This window comes from Struthio camelus, chromosome W (assembly GCF_040807025.1).
Source record: "Struthio camelus isolate bStrCam1 chromosome W, bStrCam1.hap1, whole genome shotgun sequence".
In the NCBI taxonomy this organism is placed as follows: domain Eukaryota; kingdom Metazoa; phylum Chordata; class Aves; order Struthioniformes; family Struthionidae; genus Struthio; species Struthio camelus.
In genome coordinates this window covers 22,817,255-22,840,268 of record NC_090981.1, presented here as the reverse complement: position 1 = coordinate 22,840,268, position 23,014 = coordinate 22,817,255, and the positions used below count along the sequence as shown (strand labels likewise).

At 37.8% G+C, this 23,014-nt stretch overlaps 1 long non-coding RNA gene across 3 annotated transcripts in view; it reads left to right on the top strand.

Annotated features, from left to right (window-relative positions):
• The window catches only part of LOC138064249 (uncharacterized), a 64,008-nt gene that overhangs the window by 4,853 nt on the left and 36,141 nt on the right, over positions 1-23,014 (top strand). For all 3 annotated transcript variants that reach the window (XR_011137525.1, XR_011137526.1, XR_011137524.1), the window contains 3 exons: positions 4,799-4,889; positions 5,307-5,417; positions 7,448-7,597. This is a non-coding gene — a long non-coding RNA (uncharacterized lncRNA). The remainder of the gene's footprint in view (positions 1-4,798; positions 4,890-5,306; positions 5,418-7,447; positions 7,598-23,014) is intronic.

Genomic DNA, 23,014 nt, shown 5'->3' with positions numbered 1-23,014 from the left:
AGAATATGGCTTTCTCTCACCCTGCTAATAATGCATTTAGGAAAAAGCCACCTTCTAAGAATTTAAGACTCATAACTGTTTAAAACCTTAGCAAATACCACAGTAAGTGTATACTATAAATGTCAGCCAGGTTTTATTTGGGGAGATGGGAATTTTTTTCTCTTCCTTTTTATGGAATAAAGTGAAGAATATCATTCAGCTGTAGCCCAGTGACCCTTTACTCTTATTAACAGAGGATCTGCCTATAACTTCTGATCAATGGCAGAGCAACGTGCTTCAGGAAGGGTAACCTCTCTCTGAGTTGTAGGAAATACTTTGGAAGTCAAGAGCCTCCATTCTTTTTGCCTTATTTATTTTGACTTCATTACATTATAAAGAAAAGTTGATCTCCATCCAGATATTTTTATTTGTGTTTATTGGCTCTTAGGGGACATAAAAATTTACTGCAATCAGAGTTGCTCGCGAAGACTTGAAGTTTTCTTTCGTTTTCACCTTTTGTTCAATAGGTACCAGTCCTCTCTATGTAATCTCTGCCATCTTTAGGCTTGCCTTTAAAAACTGTACTCTTGGCTAACTTGAATTTCTGTGCTGGTTCTCTGCCTCATCTTGCAGATAGTGCCTGTGAAGTTGAACAGGAGAAGTGCTCCAGGATCTGAAACTGCAGCTGCTTTTACCTAGGTCAGCGCTCCCTTGCTCCTGAGACCAAGCAGAGTCCAATTTATTTTGTGTGCTGACTTTGACAATGAGAGAGCGGCTGCTTAACTACTTGACCAACACCAGATTCCTGTCATGATTTTCTTTTATTAGGAAAGGGTGTTTTTTGCTTTGCAATTCATTTTCGTACTTTATGACATGAACTTGAGATTTTCTTTTTAAACTTATTTAAAAGTATATTGAAAAGACCATTAATCTCTCAAGCTTTCTTTAAGACGCAATGAAAATACTCGCCTGGTATAAAAGACTGATTAATACATTGAGGGGAATATTGTTACATCGTGGTCTTACTCATCCAAAGTGTGTGCGTTTTCTCTGCTGTTAGTATTTTGGTCGATTTGCTGATGCCATTCTGCCCATGCAGAGCAGCAGCAGGATGTGCCAAGCAGCGTGCGAGCAGTCCCAGAAGGAGGTTTGTCAGTCTCGGCTCATTCTCGTTTCCTGTCAGAGCTCTCTGCAGCTGACAAATCTCTCCCTCGTTTCCACATCTTTGCTCACCTCCTTTTGCCAGTATGCGACGTGTTACGAAATTGTAGCCTGATGTTCACCCTGACCGTTTTTTGCTCCTTTCTGGAGCAGGCGGGAGGGAAAAACCCCTGGAGTACCATATTCCCCACTGCAATTTTAATGAGCCTCTTTAGAGACAGAGACTGGTATGCTCCAAGAAGATGGGCCAGAAGCACAAATGAAATGAAAGGCATTTAGTATTATGAAAGCCTGTGTGGTTAAGTCTGCCTGTAAGAAAGTCAAGGGTGAGAATGTATTTTGAGACCTGCATATAACATCTTTGAGAAAAGATGAACTTCTTGAATTAAAAAGCTCTTCTCTTAGCAGATCTTTCACTTGGGGAGAATCCTAAAAATTAGGCTGTTGAGATCCTAAAGCTGCCAACAGCGGCGCATGGTTAATTTTATAGATTCATCAGCCTGTAAGACCTTGGGAAATATCGTCATCTGATCTGGACACTTGTCTGTGTAGACCAATTAATCTTCTGAATGGGAATTTAAATTTTAGGGGAAAAGACTTGATCCTGAGTTAAGAATTGCCAGCAAGGCAGACTCTGTTATGATTTGTTACACTTAGCGTTATACTGTATATATAGTTTGATTTTGAACAGCATCAGCTTCCAGCCACTTGATCTTGTTCTTCATCTATATCTGCTATTTGGGGATTATTTAAGTTGGTTTTGTTAGTTACTTATGGATTGTGATTATATCTCCCTTTAACCTTTTTGTTTGATGAACAAAATGGATTGAAATCCTGCAGTTTGTCACAAGGCACGCTTTCCAACTTTATTGCTTTTCAGTGGCTTTTTCAAGCTCTCTTCGATTTATCAACTTACATCTTTAAGCACTGACATCAAACTGAATGTAATTACAGCGTGCTAAAGGTTCTTTGTTAATTCGCTCAGGAGCAACACTGGTCCTCACAACCACACTATTGAGCGAAGAACTGATGTTCAGCTTTTTGTCTACTGTGATTTCCAAGTCCTTTTTGGAGCTGTCACTTCCCAGGATACAGTGACCCATTCTTTAAGTATTGACTGTGTTCTTTATATTGCTTCTGTGTGGACTGTCAGAAAATAGGCTGTAGCGGTGTCCCTGTGGGAGCAGGCAAACAATCTGTAATTTACTTGCAGTCTAAGCTAAGACATGCCTATGTGATTATGATTTCTCTGTAATGTTATGAGAGTTTTCATTCAGTCTTTCATCTATTTAATTCCTGTCGTGGTATTTTATAGTCTTTGAGTTTCTTAATTTGGAGTTTTTGTGGTATTAAGTTAGACATCCTACAGAAGGCTAAGTATATTGCGTTCGTGTTACTTTCATCAGCTGCATATGTAATATTACTAAAGAAGATGTTTTTAGTTGGACAGGATTGGTTTTGGATAAACTTGTGGTAATTAGATTTACAGTTCTTCCTTTCAGTTCTTGATCAAGCGAGTCCTAGGTTAGCCAATCTGTGATTTTTGGCTTCCGTAACATTTCTCACTTGCTCAAAGTATAACGTGCTCTTAGGCTCGCAGGAGTATAGCAGCTGTATTCAAAACATTTGAGTCACTGCAGCCAAAAAAATTTAAGATATTACATTTTGAAGATTTCTCATTCTCTTTTCTTTCTTGGCCGCAGAGCTGCTTGGCAGCCCACGCTTCTAAGCCAGTTCTTGCATTTCTCATTTTACTGTTGTTTATACATCTTCAGTCACAGATGCTTTCAATTATCACATTATCATTTTTACAGCCTGCCATTTCTCCATGGCATTTTATCTGAGGTCAGCAAAGGATGCTCAGTCCGCTAGGATCAATTTGTTCCAAAGGCACAGAAAGCTATAATATTGTAATAGGACTAGCAGTTAACGGGATACTAACCACTTGCATTTGATGCACAAGAAACAGCACAGTTTCTCTAACAGAACAATTTGTTCCTTTGGCTCCATGTGAGCAGTATACTGTGAATTCCTTTAATCGAAAAGGTTTCACTCTTGCATCCATTCGTATTTTCTAGGTATCCCGTTCTTACTCTCATCATATTTTTCTAACCTTCTTTCAGGAAGTACTTAGTTGTTATATTGCATTAGTTTGCAAAACTGAAGTAGAATCTCGTCTTCAGCTGTTGTCGATATGTTCTCTTTGTTGAAACTTATTTCTGATGGACTTCTGATGGAAGTATTGCGTGATGTTTGTTGTATAGTGTTTATTACATGATGACATGGAAAACATTAGAAATACATGTACGATATGAATCTACTAATAAAAACAATACAGAGTTCCAAGAAATGCTTGTGGGCTTGTTTTTACTGCTGTTTCAACATTGACCTTAAAACATTTTTCCTCTTTGGTTTAGTTTTTAGTAGGGGGCCTGTTCCTCTGCAGCTGTAAATTAGAAAAGTAATGACGTTGACTTGTATTGTTGTACAACTCTTCCCAGTTTGGTGAATATCACAGATTGCTTTCACTAATTTAATTCGTTTTTGATTGAGTTGCAATGGGCAATAGTGTATAATACTTAGTCACAGCGTTTCATTCTTAGAGTAGCAATACGGGCTGTGATTCCCTGCTTATTAATACGAGGTCTAGGCATTACTGTGTCACCTGATTGCACAATTAGATTTCCATCAGGCATAAGTCCATGGCTGCCTTCCTGTCTGTTTTGACAAAACAGACTCATAACTTTATGATGATTACCGGAGAACAGGCAATACGTGCTAGACAAAGTATTTGTCAAAAGACTGTTTTGTCAAAACTCTTTCAAAATGTTTTGAACAAATTTGGGTGGAGTGTGTTCATATTGATTTAGTGCTTAACGTGGACTACTTAAATCAGTGGTTTAAGACTTTTTGTAAAATAATGGCCTTGTTAAAACATACTGCCATGATCACAAACGATCATCGGATTGTATCTTTAGACATAGTCAGAGCCTACAGAAAATCAAGCTAGTGTTTCTATGACAGTTTTTTTCATGTACTGAAGAACTGCCTCATGGTGATCAAATAGATCTTTTAACAAGAGTATTCAGCAGGTGGGGTTTTTTGTTTTGGGGTTCTTTTTGGGGGGAGGGGGGTTGTAATGGGGCAGCAATGACCACGATTTGTGTCATGTTACTCTCATTTTCTGGAAAAGTATGTGTTATATCATGAGAGAGAGATGGTCAGAAATTAGCAGCAGAGTGTAGGAATTCCTGGCAAACGAAGGAAAGAGGCAAAAGGAATAAAGTAGGGGAGACTTTTTGGGAAATGCTGGAGCGATGACTACATGTCGAAAAAGCAGACTAACAGAAAACCAGTGCATTTGAAAGACGTTGGAGGACATTTGAGCAAACATCTGACAGGAAAGATTAGAAGTAGGGCTACAAAAATTACCACAAGCTAAACAGGGTGCAGTTTGCAGCGTTCAGACCAGGCTGTGGAAGCTATTCATGTTCGTGCCCTTTTCCCTGTAAGAAATGCCAGGCTCAGGATGTCGCTGTATGGAGGGATCCCTTCCACAAAATAAGCTCCCCTCTTCTGTTGAGGGGTTAGCTATGCTGGACTTTGCCGGAGTGAAAAAATGGAGACTGAGCACTTCAATGCCTTGCTTACTTCACAGAAATTCCTTGTCTCATGAGATGTCTTCTGGAGAAAGTTCAGAGGCTTCTAATTGCAAAGTGCAACCTGCTGACGTACTGCCTTGTGCCTAGGTAAGGAAAACTTGACTTCAGTCTTGAATCTTTGTGAAAACTTTCAGTACGTTTCTGTTGCCCAGACTTGCCATCCCAAACTGTATTTCAGCTTTTTAAAAAATTGTGTGGCATTTGAGTAAGTGTTGGATCAGGGAAAGCAAATACTTATCAATTAAGTTATTCTTTTTATGGCTTTCAGTTTACTTTTTTAATGAGAAACACAGTGTAAGAATTTTGAGTTTATTAAAAATATGATAGAAACAGTGTATTATTATATTGCCATTCCCTGTGATACACTTTGATTTTTCGCTTTGTTTGGGTTATATTGCACTGTTTTCTAAATTGTGATAGTTTCATGTTTTGGATTTGCATGAGCGTGAATTAGTGAAAACCTGTATCCCATTGTCTCTGACTAATTCTGGTTATATCTTGCAGCTCAGGCTTCTGTTTGCTGGAGAGATTCTTCTTTCTGCATTGACGCCTTCTTCTGTGTTATTCTTCACACTATTACTTCTGACTCATAGACTAAATGTCTATGAGAACCTGGTAAGTGCTTGTCAGTTGTAGCTTTATGTGATATGACCTTCATTTTGTTCTGGAAAGGATCTTGAAAGTGATGGCGAGAGGAGGCTTTTTCTTTATCTGATCTTACACATTGCTTAGAAGATGTGATAAAATATGGTATTGGTTAAGAGGTACTGATGATTTACTCAAGTGTTTTATGCAATCCTCTTTGTTTCCAGGAAAATGTAGTTGGTTTCGTCTAAACATACAGGAATTGAATACCAGGAAACAGTCTAATTAATAGTTTAGTTTTTCTCATAGTTCCACGTCTAAGTCAACCATTATTCAGCACCAGAACTCTCTATTCTCACTTTCCTCAGAGTTACTCCACCAGTTTTTTCTAGCATGTCTTGTGCTTTATTCTTTCCTTAACTGCATCTTTTGGTTTTCTCTGCACGTGTGCACAAATGTTAAAACTGCAATCAAGTCAGTCCTCCCACTTCAGCATTAGCCCACATAGTTCAAACTCCTGAAGGGCTCCTAGTGTGGCATGTGGTTTTTATTGTCTCCAGTTAAAGGGACATTTCACTGTTTCCTTGGGCTTCAAATGAAAAGTGTCTCTGGTTACCAGTTTCAATAAGGTTTCTCCTAAACCACCATATCATTGTTGCTTTCAAGACTTTCTAAATTTAAAGAGTTAAACAGGCAGTGTTGATTATACATGTGTTGTGGGAAGAACAAAGTAATGAAATGCATGTGTATGGTGTTTTTTAAAGGGAGAGAGAAATTCTTGGGGAAAGCACTTCTATAGTCGTCTTGCTTTCCCAAGTCCCAGAACAGTAAGTGAAGGAGGAAAAAATGATTTTGTTTAGAAGGAAGGCTACAAATTCTTATTTGGTCATCCAAGAGTGAAATTTGATGGGTTAGGATGACTCTTCTGCGTAAGTAAGAAAGAAATCAATTTAAACCATGGAAATAAGTTAAGTTCTCAAATGCACTCAACTACCATAAACACTGAGAAATTTCTGCAAAACTCCATGTATGCACTGAATGTCACTACTGCTATATGATAGTTCTGCACTGCTCTAGTTCTAATGATAGCACACAGTTTTCCTACACACAAGGTAGGAAATATAAACGATGGTAAATCAGGTTCTCAGACAAGAGAGTATTTTATGTGTTTCTGAGCAATCAGAGAATCATAAAAAGGTATGTGAGAAGTAATTTTTACTTCACCCTGGAAGAATTTCTGGAAGTGTAATACTTATCTGTTTTTTTCTTCTTTCCCTGATAGAACCTTATCTAATAAGTCAATTTGATCTTGAAAAGCTTTCTGAAAAAAATTAGGTAACTGTTAGGTTAGTTTGTACTGCCCTTGCATTGTGCACTTGTTACAAACTGTGCTGTGCTTAAGCAGGATTAACAGACACTGCACTTTAGCCAGAACATTTTATCTTAATTAAAAAAATACAACCAAGATAACCTTTTACAGACACTAATTCCTCTATTTTTAAAGACTAAGGGATTTGGTATGAATAACAGAATGTCTTGGTGGGTTCCCATAATTTGTTGACCTTGAAAATCTTGAAAAAAGTGTGAATCTGTGTATTTTTGCTGTTATCAACATTTCTTAATTTTTCTGACTCTAATAAGGATGCTGCTAAGACAACCATTTTGCTATTCTTTAAAGCCCTAATGAAATTACTTAAAAAAAACATAAAATCTTAGACTAACATTAATTTTCATTATTGCCTAAGAATTGCAATTAGTCAACATGATGTGCCGCTTTAATCTGTTATCTCATTCTCTTTTATATTGTCTTTGGAGCTCATAACTATCAAAACATTTTAAAAATTTGTTTTATTATCATTTTATTCCTATGTTTATTCCTAGTTTTCGTAGTCAGTAATGGAAATAAGTCTAATTTAATAATAACCCCAGTTACTGCTTTTCTGCTATATGCACAGAATACGAGAACTGAATGTTAAGAAACGCATGTGAAAAATGAAATTGTAAAGGCAAAATGATAAATGGAAGAATTTCTTCTGTTATTATGCTGTGGCTGTCACCAGGAAAGACCAGATGAGTGTGAGAAGACCCTGCTGTCCTACCATGGGAAGCTAGAAGGAGAAGCTGCCTGGCTTTGACTTTTTGGAGCAAACTCGTTCCCTCGTCCTGGAGTTTGAGGTCATGGTGTTGCAGCTTGGAGGAAGTCTGGCTGGGTAAATATCACAAGACAGGGGCTGTGAGTTGTCCCATGAGGGTGAGTAGGCTGAGCAATGTGGGAAAAACTCTAGTTGTAAAAAAGACAAGACTGATAAAGGGCAGACATGGTGATGGCCAGTGGCTTGTGCTGCTGGCAGCAGGAGTGACTAAATGCCCAAGAAAAAGGTGGACTTCTAAATCTTAGTGTCTTACCCAGGAGGGTACCCAGCAGGCTGTTATTGCCTGCCTTTCTGCATACACGTAAGGTCTCCTGCGTACTTGGGACAAATACTAACTTTATCTCAAAACTAAGCTGTAGAGCATACAAAAACATACCAGCTACATCAGCCTCTAGATGAAGAAGAGGGTTATCTAGTTTCGGCCGTGCAGGTGGCACAGTAGTAGCACTGCCTGAACTCACCTCCGATTCTCTCAGTAGGCATGCATCACTCATGAGAGAGCTGTGTAGGGGAGTGAGCAGAAAAATACCGTGTGCTTTGCTGATTCAGCTCCTTTTGTTAGTCTTGGGACCAGGTCTGTGTGTCAGTACACAGCACTACCCTGTTGTGCTGTTGAGCTCTTTCAGGCTGTATAATACACCTCTCCTTGGACTCCATCTTGTTGTTCATTGCAATTGCTGTTTAGAATTAAAACTCTGCAAATTAAGCTTGTAAGACTATTTTAAGTTGCTTATAATTTCCTTATCTTTCGTAGTTAGACTGTGGTAGTGGATGCTAGATTTGTGTTTCTGCTTTATTTGTTTTGGAAACTGCAAATGAACAAACTGTTTCTGACCAGGAGAAATAGGGAAAATATTATTTGTTAGCCCATATCTTAAAAAAAAAAAAAAATTCTGTTTTGGAAAATGCTACCACGTATGTGTTTGTGTGTATGTGTGTGTATATACATATATATTTATATATACCTGACTTATTTTGTTAACAGGCAGTAGATGGAGCGCCCTAAAGAAGCAGTTCAGGGGACCTGACCATTCTGTAGGAAATACTTAGATTCAGTAGGTGTTACAATAAAAAATGAACACACATGCATATCTCCAAGGGAAATGAAATTACAAATAAAGTCAGGCTGATCCTTATTTTAATTTCCCTATACAAGGTGACAAGGACTCCTCATACTTGATGTGTGCATTTGGGGTTTAAAAAAAAAAAAAACCCACATACTTCATGTATGCATTTTGGGTAAAAAATCGTGGGGAAAATACCTGCTTGTGACACTTCTACCGTTTCCCTGGCTAGCCAAATCAGCGGTATCTGAATAAGAATAATGGTTGAAAAAAAGAATCATAAGTGGAGGGAGCAAGAGAATTCAATAACAGATAACAGAAAACAAATGAGCTGTAGTAGTAGCAGTGTTATTGTTTAGCTTAGCTGTTAGAATATAAGTTTTATTGAACTCTGTTTGCATCAGAAATGCTGCAACATTTGCCTAGACTGAAGAGCCTCTGTGCCACAGGACACTGGGTTATGTTGTCGAAGCCATTGAAAAGTCCAGTCTATTAACACCATTAGGTTTCCATGCTCTGCCAGGATGCTTCTGGATATGCTGTAGGTAATCATTTGAGATTAACCTTGTACTGCATTTTATATGTTGTGGATGACCACTGGTAAAGCAGCTGTACTCAGCTCCTGTTCCCATTATTTTTGAAAGATCTGAATATTTTAGCATACCTGAATATCTGTTCAGCAGAATCATTTGGTAAAATCTTCACTCTCAGGCTTAATGGAATGTCATTCTGCAATCCTGGTTTTTGGGATGCCCATTATGGACCAAATCAATGATAGTCAAGCTTTTGCTTCAGTATCTTTCCCCCCAGCAATGACACAGCGGGAATCACATATTAGATCTGTCCTGAGAAAGACACATCTTAAAAACCTTCCATCAGATCAAAGAGAAAAAGAGATTTTTTTTTAAATCTATCTATCTTTTATTTATTTATTTTTTTGTCTTCCTTCTATTCCCTTCTTCCTTTGCCCACCCCCCCTAATATATACTCTAGCATCTGGGACCCATGCAGCCTATAAGTTTATCATGTGTTGAGGCCAAAATAAATGAATACATGAAATTTCAGTTTTACTGGAGACACGTACATAATCTATCTGACCTCTCCGCAGTCAGGGCAGGTATGTTGGATACCTGTCTGCCAGTGTGCTTTTTGGAGCAATGCTTAGCCCTAGCGAAGATACAACCTTGTATCAGTAAGAAGTTTCAACCTAGTGAAGGAATTTGTCTGTCAAAGCCAACATGTCAATGCCCAGTTTTCCAATAATGTTTGCATTATAAAAGCCTTCATAATCTTAGGGTACTGATAGGTACAGCAGCTTCTGCTTAATTATTAGAAGGAAGTTATTGCATTCTATTGTTTTAACTCAGAAGAGCTGCAGTATTTGCCTAGACTGAAGATGCTGCAGGACTCTGGATCATGTTTTCGAAGCACTGAAGAGTCTAGTCTATTAACAATCATAAAAGAACTGCTTTGAAATTAAATGCCATTTTCAATACGTTAACATGATACTTACTGGAAACAATTTTTATTTACTGTATAAGAGTTTAAAAACTAGTCCAGAAAAACAAGAGAAATATTAACATACATGTGCTGACATTTAGTTTAGTTTATGGCAGCTCACCTGAAATGGCTTTACAGAAATCTAAGGGGTTAATGTCTGTCGGGTTAGCCTGTTACTTGAATCTGAAATCGCTCATGATGCTTCTAGCAAAGTGCAAATATACAACAGCCAAGCAATTAAAAGGTTTATTATCATGGCAAATGTACTTAACGTGTTATACAATTTATATGCAATTTGTTTCAGCCTACTGCCTCCTAACTGGAATCGGGACGTGATATATATTCTTTGGGATATGGCCTAGAATTTCTGACTTGTGATTAAACAGCACTTCTCTACGGAAATTGGATTTTTTTGGCAGAGAATAACTGGATTCAAGAAAGCAGCTTGATCGTGAAAGTTCTGGGCAGTTCAGATAATCTTTATCAGGTCGGAAAACAGCAATAAATCTTCCCCCTCTCCTGTACAAGCTGGGAGGATAATTGGTGGGTTCATTACCTTTCCTTCATGCCAAGAGCTGAGTACAATTTACCCCTATGTGCCCTATATGGAAAGGGGTGCATGCATAGTTCTGCTTGACTTTGTCGTGTCTTTTGCAAAAGTATTTATTGTGCTATTTCTTTGCAATTTTCCTCTTGCAACTATTTAGAAAAAAGGTGACAGTTATCTGCTGTCCAGAGAGAAGCTTTTGCCTATGAATAAGAAATTATTTGGCCACCAAGGCTTGTAAATGCCAATGAAACACACATTGTATGAAGAAAATAGCTCCCAACCACAGTACGGACTATGAATGAGTCTAAACAAATCACTTGTTAATCATATTTAGTGCTTTCATTAACGCTAATTTGACACTTGTTTTCTCTGTTCTACTCTTACGGCATTTTTATTTCTACCCTTACAGCATTGTTCCCATATGCTCCACAATGTTTTTTGTTTTATATTGACAGAGAAAAAATAAAACGTACACTAAACAATCTCTTGAGCATTTAAGTTTTAGGAAGAAATAGGGGCTTTATTTTCTTACTTGTTCTTGGCTAAGCTGAATTTAAGAAGCTCTCAAAATTTTTGAATCTAGCCCTTCCATAAACTTCTGAAAAAATACTGTATTGGATGCTACCAGCATGTCTCATTTTAAGAGAATCTGCATGTTTAGAAATAGAAGGAACATATTACTGAATCATAATAATTAAAATAGAAACTTTGTTACCTATAAAAATGAATAAGGGACTTAGATTCATGCTTTTGTAAGAGGAGGGTAGTTTAAAGGAATATGACTGAATTTATAACATCTGAGAGTTATATCTGAAAAAATATATCTGACAGATATATTTTGAATGAGTGTCTCATTTCTTTGGCAGGAATTATTTTTGTGAGAGGTGATAATTGTAGGCTCTTCCATAGCCAGACTGCGAATGTAGCCGCAGGACAGACTTCATCAGAGTGTACCCAAAGAAAGCTGAAAAAACTTTGCAGGAACAAGCTATCCATCAAATCAATCTTAAAGAAAAACCTTAAATATTTGAATTTTTAACAAAGCATAAAACCCAACTTTTCCATGCTAGTCAGACCAAAAAAGGGGGAAATGATCTGAAATGAGCTGTGTTTTGCGAGGAAAGGTGAAAGAAAATAAAATGAGGAAAAATCTCAATGATATTGTTTAACATAAATGAAAAAAAGTTTGATTTATTTGATGTATTGTGAAACAAAATGTTTTACTTTCATCTTGGGCCTTTCCACAAGTCAAATAGGGACAAATGAAACAGTTATTAGAATGAAAAGATTTTAAGGAACATTTTTTCCGCTTGAGAACACTTCAGTACCTGCAGTGATCAAGGGATTCAGTCGTATTCCTTAATATTGATTTATTGCATGTTCCTCAGATGGACCATTTTCTTGCATAATTAATAAGGAGAAGATGATATGTTATCTATAACATAGTGAAATGGATGAAGAGCACAAAGGGCACAAACTAGTCATGTCATTTGCATCTGAGTCATGCTTAGGTCAAGAAAAGAAAATATCACAAATGTTGTGAACCATCTCCTTCTGTTTCATAAGCTATAATATAGTCATAAGATATTTTCTTTCCTTTTTGTAGGTAGGCAGAGTTACTCCTTTCTTATTGTCTGGCTTTTGAACACCATGCAGGATTTCCTGGTTTGCTGTGCTTTTAAATTTACTGAGAAAGTGAATCTGTCCACTTTTTCGTTTATCACTTTTATACTGTACTCTCTTTTTTTCCATTCCAGTAATAGATTTTATTTTGAAGGCACGTTATGAGGCAATAGGCAATTTAAACATAACTACTTCTTGTACTGTACTTTCCATAAATGATGTGTATATGTATATATATTAGAAGTCTGGGTTATAAGCAAGAGGCACGCTCACTTAGAAAGTCCCCACTCTTGTGACTGTAGTAAAGAAACGACGTACGTAAACCAAACGAGAAAATCCTGACTGTAACCAGTGTCTGGAAACCATCCGGCAGGCTCTGATCATACAACTGTGGATGGGCTTCCCCCGAACGCGTGCCCCCTCTGACATCCGTAACACTGCACAGTGATGCTGCTCGCGCTCTCCAGAGGACATTTATTAGGATGCTGCCTTCAAGATAGTTTTCTTCCTCGGGTCCTCAGGGTATGAGCCCTGTGTTCATCCCTGCTGTTTCTTTCCCTTATGTTCTTCATAAGAATCTGAGCTGAGTTGCTTTGGCGTTCTCCTTAAGCGCGGTACACTCTGGTGGTCTGCAGGATCCTTACAGCTTCTGCGCTGCTCGTACTCTGAAGCAAACGTGCTCGCTGCTGTTCCGTGGTTTGAGTAACGCAGTAACGATTATATCAAGAGAAGGTTCACATCCATATTTCATTTTTATCAGTATTGACCACAAATATTTTTATGACAGGTTCGTCCCCCTCTTTCCTCTCCCTTTATTTTAGTGGAAATTTAATTTAAGAACAGAAAGTTGTGGGTTTTTTGCATATAAAATGCTGAGGATTCTGCCATTTGCTTTGTAAGTTCCTTGTTCATCCTGAGCAGTCAGTTCTGCGCGAGGCAGTTTCTCTGGACATCTGAATCTTATCGTGGATTAAATAACAAACCAACCAACCCAGGGGAAAAAGGCAAACCGAAAGCTTCTGGCTTTTTAGGCTTGGTTCCTGCCGCTTTGAGGTAGCTCAGTCTGAGCTGAGAACGTGCTCCCCTTGGTGTGGCAGGCGGGCGCTTTGCCTGTCTTTTCTCTGAGACCTTTCCTTAGCTTCACATTTCAGACATCCTTCTGAAGGTTGTTCCTGATGCGATTTAACTCTCCAGCAAACACACTTAAATTGCTGCTAGTTGAGGAACCCTCTTGAAAGGGGTTTTTCAGTGCCCTTCCCTTGCCTTTAGCAAGTGGACTGGTTTACCTAGCGCTAGTGCTTAAGACTTGCTTAAAGCAGGCAAGAGTGTTTCTTCTGTTTTCATTTGTGAAGCTGTTCGTAGCGCTTCTCGCCAGCGTGGACTCCGCTGCGGCTAACTGTGCCATGGCTGCTGTCACGCTAGAATACCCCTTTATCTCGGAAAAGGCTCAGGCGCCTATTTTGTTAGTGTAGGCTGAAGAGTAGACGGCGGCTGTCAGCCAGCTGTGAGGATTTCTAAAATCCGGACGGCTCAGTGTTCATAAAGAAGCACAAAAGTATAGAAGAACCTCAAGTAATCCCAGCTTATATCCCAGAGAAAGGTAGCGAGCAAAATGCTTCTGGACCCCTGAAACCTGCAGGCATAGGAAATAACTTTTTCTGAATTCGTGAGATCTGTTTGATTTACCTGCATCATACAGGAAATCTTTTAATGACAGAACAGTTGGGGTTGGAAGGGACCTCTGGAGATGATCTGGTCCAGTCCTTCTGATACAGGAGAATACATCAGCACCCAGACATTTTTTTGCATCTCTTTGTTTCTGAAAGACTCTGCAATACTGCTATGCCTATGCATAACGGTGTGTTTAAGCTTTGCCTATTTTACAAGCCATGCCCTCACTGCAATCAAGTTTGGGTAATTCTCCTAGCTCCAGTGGTTCTTGATTTCCACTTGGGTCAATTGATGATCCGATACTCTTGGGGTGAAAGTGGAAAGGCAAAACAGGATTTTATCTGTCTTTGTTTACGGATGCCTTGCGATGTGGTGAAATGTTCACTTTTTCATTCTCATCTTCCACAGATAGCTGTCTGAGTCAGAAAACTGTGTTAGGAAGTGTAGAAGTGGACATTTGCCAAATTTTCATTTAATTTATACAGTAAAAATAAACTAAATTAGTATGCTCTGTCACTGAAAAATGTAGGAGTTTATTTTATAATTATTTATTTTTGAGTGCCCACTTGGATGTATCTGATTAGTATGAAGTATGGCTTTTTTTGGAAGCTGTCTTGGTTGTCAGTCACGTTGTTTTCCCCAGATATTTTATTTGCTCTTGTAAGAATGATTTGGACTGAACTTAAAACTGCCTGACTAATCAGTATGGACCTGTGATATCTCTAAGTCTTATGTCTTGGAGCAGGAAGGGAGAGAGGGGGAAGAAGGGAAGGCAAGTGGTGTCTTCTTACCGCTCCTTGGAGATCTGATTCTTGGTGATCTCCTAAACCTAAGAAGTAATGAGACATTTGCTAGCGTCCGTATAGCTCCTATAGCAGTTAGCCCTCTTGATTTTTATCTTGTCTGGTTTTGAAACCTTATAAAGTGTAATGCTGTCTGACTTCTCAAAAACGTTCATAGGTGTGATGCTGATGTTTTCTAAGTGCGCATCTTTTGTTGGTGTAAACCTGCTGTTGATTTACAAAAGCCCAGGCTGCAATTCACTGATTTGCAGGAAAAAAAGGTTCACGTTTTAACACTTTCTGTGTTTTCTCTTCACGGTTCCATTCCTCTGTGATAAGTGGAATGACCTTTATTTAGAATTCTTTGCTGCTGCTTGGTGAACCTTTGCTGTTATTTGTCTTAACATTTTAACTCATGTTAGCTTTGTAAAATCTGATTTTTCTGGCTATTTTAATTATGCCCAAAATAGTATCCCTTGCACTACTGATTGTTGTTTAATCCTAATACAAGCTAATTCGTATGCTTTCTACTTCGTTCTCCTAGTAGAAAACCATTTGTACAATTTACATATTGACATCTTTCCCGTAACGGTCACAGTTCTTCACTTTTTCACTACTCCTGGGTACATCAGATACGTTTGTTCTTTTCTATAGTGTTACAGTTATTCTTTTCTCCAGTTACCTGTTTGTGGAGGTTAAGAAAATATTTTTAAAATGTTAGTAATGTCTCAGTTATGTCTTTGGAAAGTGCTTGTCTCTTGCAGGTTTTGACGTAGTCTGTTTGCACACTGAACGTTGATAGCAACACGGAAACATGTTGATCGTATGGCGGACTTGTGAAATCACTGATGTGCTGGTAACTCATCTGCATCCATGGCACACTAACTTCTGCCTTGGAGAAGTATGGATAGTAGATGTTGACATAATAATATTTGGTGACAATCACTGTGTCCTCACTGATTATTTAAAATCATATTCATTATTTAAAAACTCAATAATTATGTTGCTGAATTGTTCATTGTGTCAAAATGTTTAGCCAAAGCAAATTCTTTTTGCCACTGAATGTTATCTGTTCTTGCTATGTTAAAATATTTTTTTCTTCGTTTTGTTTCTTTAATTTCTAGCTTTCCTATTGGTTTTTCTCTTTTCTGTGCGTGATCTCCTTACTGTTTCTTTTTCATTTGAGGGGTGGTCCCTCGTGGTTTTGACCAGAAGCCTAGCAGTGACTTCGGTAGGAATGACTGATTTTGTGTCATTTGAATTATTTTTGTGGACATTGACATTTCAAGGATGTATAGCCTTACAGAACACTGGAAAGATGGGTATTCTTTAAGTTACGGCTGATATCACAGAATATCTGATGTGGTACACTAGTTTGGTAAAGATAGAAACAGCAAATATTTTTTAGCTTAACAGTTTGTATGTAACTAAATGGAAAAGGAAGCCAGAGTCTGAAGGGAGAGGTTCTAAATTTGCAGCATGAGTAAGATTTATTCTGTTGGAAAATGTTTTTCTTCTTTCTCCCCCTAAGAGGGTTAAAAAAAGGTTTACTGGGAGGATGCTTTGCTTCGCTGCTCTGAGAAACAGAGCAACTATTTGAGGGAAACAGATATCTACTTAAATGATGGTGCCAGAGTTGCTTGACAATTGTCTTTAATTCCCATAGTTTCTGTTTAAATCCTAGTTTGACAGATTTGTTCCATACCCGTTTCGTCATAAAAATGTATTCATTATATGTTGAATTGTATTTCTTTATTTAAAAAAAAAAACAAAAAAAACTGGAGACACAGATTCCCCAAGTTATCTTCATGGAAAAATGGTAAAATGCAGCAACAAATAAGTGTGGTTTTTTTCAAGGTTTATTAAAATGTTAGGCTCTTGGGAGATGGAAGCTCTGTGAAGTCTCTGAATAAACACTAGATTAGCACTTCAAAAATATTTTGCCATTGAACTGTGGTGTCTAACTAGGCTGACATCAATTAATTTTGGGTTTCACAGGAATTCTAACAAGTGCAGGAAAAATCGGCAAATAATAGACAGAACGTGAAGCTTGTAGACACATACATAGGAGTAACTTCAAGAGTGTTATAATTCTTGATATTTTTATTTTGGAGAGGCAGAATTAAATTAGTGCCGAACAAACACAAAACTTCAATTTGTTTTCCAGAATAGGGAATGACAAGAATATAGGCATGTAAAAAAAAAGAATAGATTCTTGCTAGGTTTTCAATACTACAATTTAGCTGGAAGCCAAATCCATCTGTTGTTACATAAAGAAAAAAAAAATTAAATCTATTGGCAAAAAGAAGGTAAGCTTCTAAGAAAATGAGTTCAAATGGTTTGCTTATTTTCTTTCATGTGTAGAAAATGAGTTGCGATATCAATCATTTTGATTGCCTTCACGGATAGGGAAAGAAGTTGTTTTATTTGTAATAAATTTCCTTTCTTACACAAAGGCAGGATAGTATCTTTCTTATATTTTATAGGCTTTGAACTGTGACCATTTGAACTTATGCTTTTCTTTCCTATCAGAGATCTAACAAGCAATACCCAGTTTACTTGGTATGTATGTTCATATATGTGTATGAATGCCATATATGCCTGGATACATAGAAATATTGATTATCCTGGGGCTTATAAAGATGCCTAGGTTGCTTCTGAACTGCCAGACGAATCAATCAGACATGACATAAGAGTATTGATTTAGGAGATATAAAAATAGCTATTTTATAATGGTGAAAATATCCTCACACAAAATAATTACAGGAGGGGTTGTGCGTGGCCATAGTATTTCTGCATTGATTTTATACGTGGGAGATTTGCAAGGGAAGAGACTCTTTTATTTTTATTTCTGTAGTAGCATTACCAGACTTTTCCCGAGTCTCTAACCTCATTTCATCTGTGGTAAGTATTGTTTGTTTTCTTCCTTAAATTCTTATCTCCTCTGAATCAGTTAAAGGAATATAAGTGTTAAGGGAGTCAGTCTGAATGTATATAAAGCTCAACTGAATAAAATGCCGCTTAAGGAAGGTGCATACAGCAATTCTGCATGACATCTGAGCCCTTTGCACTAACCCTGAGGCCAGGCGCTAAATCATATTTGTTTTAAGTTCTTCTCGGGGCTTCATGGTGCTGGCACTGCAGGCAATGCTGAGTTTTAGCTATTCTGAGTTCCCAGCTGATGCCATCCACTTCTGCTGAGGAACCGGGCACTGTCTCGGTGGTAGATGTGTGCTTGGTGGGAAGGATACTCCGCTTCAGACCCTGAATCTTCCTGAGTTCCTCCGTTGGAGGAGGCCAGGCATATTTCAAGGATTGTCAGTGACAGCAGTGCTCCTCTGTGCTGCTTCAGATGGCAGCTGGCAGTTTTGTGAGATGTTTTGGCTTTCACCTGCTGAGGGGAGCTTTCAGTCATGAGCTGCTGCAAGGCTGCCATAGCTCTTCAAGAGGCGGTTAATTGTGCCTCCTCTTTTGTGTGACAGTAACGGATGGACTTTGTCAGCAAGTCGGGTAGCTCTGCCTCTGCCAGCTACAGGCATTTTGACAGCATCAAAAGCTCACGTGATACTCTTTTTGGTTTTTCCAAAGGAACGAAGAGCTTCTGATAAGGTTGTATGGTAACGGATACTATCCAGCTCTCGCGTCATGTTAGTGGAAGACGATAATGAACTTTTCCCAGCCTATGCGCTAATTTGTTTCTGTTTATCTCCTGCACTCTGAGTATCAGATGGAGCCTCTTCTGGGCTCAGTTTTCCCCATGCTCAGTTTTCCTGATTGGGAATAAGAGGGGCCACGTTAGTAGCTCCTCTATCCTGGAGTCAGTTCTCCCCACACGGCAAAATAGTGCAAAGCAGCTCTAGTAAATTTTATTGCTGTGGTAGCTGGGATTTGTTAGACCAACAAATCACTTTGTTGTCCCCTTTTTCTTTCTTGCTTGTCTTCGTCTCACGTAAATGAAATGGAATAAATTTTGAGAGAGGAGATGTGACAGCCTAGACAATATAAGAGCTTCATTTCCACTCTCCCATTTGTACTAGGACAGTGGTCTGAACCGATAGCTGACGCTGTGTTTAAAGTCTCTGGGGACAGAAGTAGCTGAGTGGTATTAATTCCTAATTGATTTTTCCAGAATATATGTGCAAATTTACTGTATCTCTGTAGGATTATGTTCTCTGCCGAATGCAATTAAGATGGCAGTGAATAAGAATTAGGTAATATTCTTTAAATTATTCTTTAGTGCTGACCACTGTGTTCTGTATTGTAGAAAGCAAGCTGACTAGCATTGTGTATAATCTGCTAGTCATTGCCTAGAGTTGTCTATAACAATAGAGTTTTAATAACTATGGAATTAATAAAAATAGGTTATTTGAATCTAGCTGAACCCAAGTGGTTTTCTCATCACTCTTCCTGTATAATGGGAAAAGCTTTTTAATTATTATGAACACTAAAAATATGAAGGCTAGGAATCTTCACAACCTGACTACATTCAAATAGTAGATTATAATAGTTTAAGGAAAGGAAATGCTAAATAGGCCCGTCGCAGTAGGAAATACTTCTCTTAACGTTTGCCTTATGTGAAAGATTTGGTACTTAGATATGGAACTGACACATTTATGAGATTCTTTCATGTCCCTGCCACAGCTGCCAACTTTGGCTGTCTGATTGTTGACAGATTGCGCAGAAAGCTGAGGGTTTTAATCCATTTACAGCACCTGGCATTGATTTATTGCCAGTCATTTTACTGATATGGTCTCATTTTTTTTCTGCACAGCTGACCTTTTCTAGCTTTGCTGGTCATTCCTTTTTGTATGAGTCCTTTTCCAGAAGGCAGTTTTTCATTGTTGTATTTCTGTAATATGAGCTTGCTGTTGAGAAACAGAATTATATTGTATGGACTATCCAAAAGATTTCCATACTGAGAATCATCACGCTCTTAGCCATGCGCATTTACCTCAGAACGCACAAATAAGCAGTATAGATGAAAGAGAAATATAGAAAAAAAAAAAAAAAAAAGGTTTTGCTTTGGGTGCAAATCTAAAAGACTATTCCGAAGTCTCAGACTGCTCCTAAGTGTGTAGGTCCTGACATTGAATTTGCAACTACATCCTTCAAGTTCATTGCCCTTCATGGTTGATTTTTAGTACAAAGTTCCACTTTAAGTTCCACTGCTGTGCTTAACATGCAGCACTACTGTGACAAGTGATTATCAGAGAGAGAGTTTATTATTCAACTAATGTGTCCTTTCATGTACTCAGCTACGTGTCTGCTGACTTGAGTTATAGAGGTAAGATTTGCTGCATATACTCTACCAAGCAATGCAGAGGCGGCATGGCCGGAATAAATTGGATTCTGGCCCTTCTGGTACATCGTCAACAATTTAGTGTTGTTTATGGGCTCCAATCAATTATGCCCAAGCTCTGAAGACCAAGGGATTGCTTGTACATCAGTGAGGCTGTGGTTTGTGCACTCACTGCATCGTCATTGAGAGCCTAAGTCCTCCTGCAGGGATGCCGCTTAGCAGGTTGAGTTTATAAAGCTGGCAGGTAGAAAAATGTTTTTCTACTTATAATATCACTTATTTGCTGTGGAACGCTAAAGTGAAAGAAAATGTAGGTATAGAAGTCCACAGTGCCATTTTTGTTGCTCTCTCACAATAGAGGCTAGCTTAATAGCAGCTCAGGTAGTAGTATTTTCTCATTATGCTAAATATCCTTGAAACTTCCAAAGAATCGTTCAGGTTTTGCCACTGATTCAAGGAAAACCATCATTCCTTTTCTGTGGGCCAGAGAGGTTTCTGTTGAGACTTCAGTCTGTCTGTCTGTCTGTCTCTCTTTTTTCTTCTCGTCTTTCTTTCTATAGTTACAGTGTTTGGCAATAGAATGAACTTGGTTGAATGAAGGTCTTTGTGATATAATCTAGGTTTATCTGTAATCAAGGCTAATCCCAGCCTGAGACCTAGTAATTTACTGTCCTTGATGTTAGACATGCTGGACATGATTTTGGATCCGTGGATGATGCTAGGTAGCTCACTGCTAGATAGAAGGATAATGACATTAAATATAGAACTTCACAAGTAAGTAAAAGAATAGAAAAAACCACATACGACCTTCTGGAAAACATCCTCAATTTCATATTCATGTTTAACATATTCTATTTTCAGGAGTAGTAATATTTTAAATCAGTATTTTGTATGTGGTAACATAATAGTAATTGATGATTTAACAATATAAAGTGATTTTTGTGGGCAGTGAGGATGGAACTGAGTGATGGGTAATAAGACATTATACTGAGCCCTTAGCTGTTTTATTTATACATTTTTTGCTAAAAAATATCTTGTGTGATAGATGGGCTTCAGCGAATTAAACTTAATGAAATAACTGTCAAACAGTTAAACATATTTAAGTAAATAACACTCCTTTTGTACGTTGACAAGAATATGTGCTTGGGTATTTCTCAGCATATTATTTTTCCACGCTTCAGTGACCAGAAATATGCTTCTAAAGATTGAATTGATACAAGTTAGGCACATAGGATATTCTATATAGAAAAGAATGTCTATAAATTAATGTATCGTAATTTAAAGTATTTGAGAGATAGTAACAACAAATCCTACAGTAAGGAGCCCTCTGTGGCATATTGACTCAAGTGGAAGCTCTAGGTATGTATCACACGAAAGCAAATACAGGCAATAACTCAAATTCAGCAGTAGTTAATTAAGCTTTCAGTGTTTTGGCGAACAGCTACTTCTCAAGCAGGGTATATAAATTATCTTTACTGTGGAGCTACCCTGGCTTATTGTCTGCATGTTGCTTTTTATGCCCGTTGCCCACAAACGAAATACGTTAGGATCCTAATGCCAGAAAATTCTTCAGAGTGCAAGTCATTCGAAATGAAAAGGCTCTTATTTTGATTGACAGCTATCTCATTTTTCATTCATATTTTCTTTTGCAAGGGAGGCTAGGGGGAGGACATATATATTTTAGGACATTTATATTGGTAAAATATGCGCACTTTAAATCTTTTGAGCATCTGCAAGACTTATATAAATCTACTATAGAGGAGTTTTACCAATATATGCTAATTAAATCTAAATAAAATGAATTTGCAAATGCCATCTTTCTATAAACGGAAATGGAATTACTAATCAGCTTGTCTGGGTGTTTAGTCTCTCCAAAGGAATAATTTCTCTAACCATTACAGGGTCTATTCGCTGCTTTTGGTGCTCATACGCGCTAAGATTAGACGTTAGTTTAATTTATTGTGTTTCCCTTTGCTTTGGAAGTGTATTTATTTAAAATTAAACGAAATCGGAGACAGGCTAGGTATGCTTTCAAAAGTCTATTTGATACATCATTGTATCTCATTCTGAACAAAGTCTGCGTCCCCCAAGTTGATGATTTTAACAATGAGAAAAGTGCTTTCTGTAGCCCTTGGCTTCAAGTTTCATTCTAATGGCTTTGAACATCTCGCAAATTGCATATATCTTATCTATTTTTTTGTCTGAACTTCTAACTTGCAACTTTTTTGTAGTGAGCATAGAATTTGCTTTTTTAAAAAGATTAAGATCTTACAGTTAATCAAAGATTAACAGAACAGAGAAACAAGAACTCACAAACTTGTATTAATGCTTGGTGCACATACATTCTTGTTGCCTAAACGTAATATGCTATTTTTCATAGTATATTTCCTATTTATTGAAAAAACACAAACACCCTTAAAATTCACTTTCTTTTACAGTCTAGGGTATCATCTTAATTTAAAAGTGAGCTACCAGTAAGAGGACAAATTTGACGAAAATCTGAAAAATGAGCTCGCTGATCCCTTGACTGTCTTAAATCCCAGTCTTTGGAAAGAATAAACCTCTTTCCATCTGAAAGTCATTGCCATTTAACAAGCATTCATACTAAAATCAAAGCAAACCGTAAAAATCACGTAAGACATTTTCTGTACATGAGAGAAAATTTCTGCAACAATTGTGTGGTCTATATTCGATGTTGTTCATTGTGTTTGGGGCATAGGGGTACAAAGAAGAAACATTTGGGAAAAAATTTAAGACTTTTAAATCTGGTGTGCATCAGAAGGGGTTGAACTGGACTCCTTCCAGTGCAGAACAGAAGGACTTCTATGCACGTTCCTAACCATTCTTCCTGGCACTCTCTGAAGTACTATCCTCCTCATCTTAGAAAAAACAAGCATCTTAAATTCATGTTAGCAATCCCTTGCGGGTAACCAGATTCTGAAGAAAAATACATCTAATAGTGTTCGAACTCAAGTGGCTAGTAAT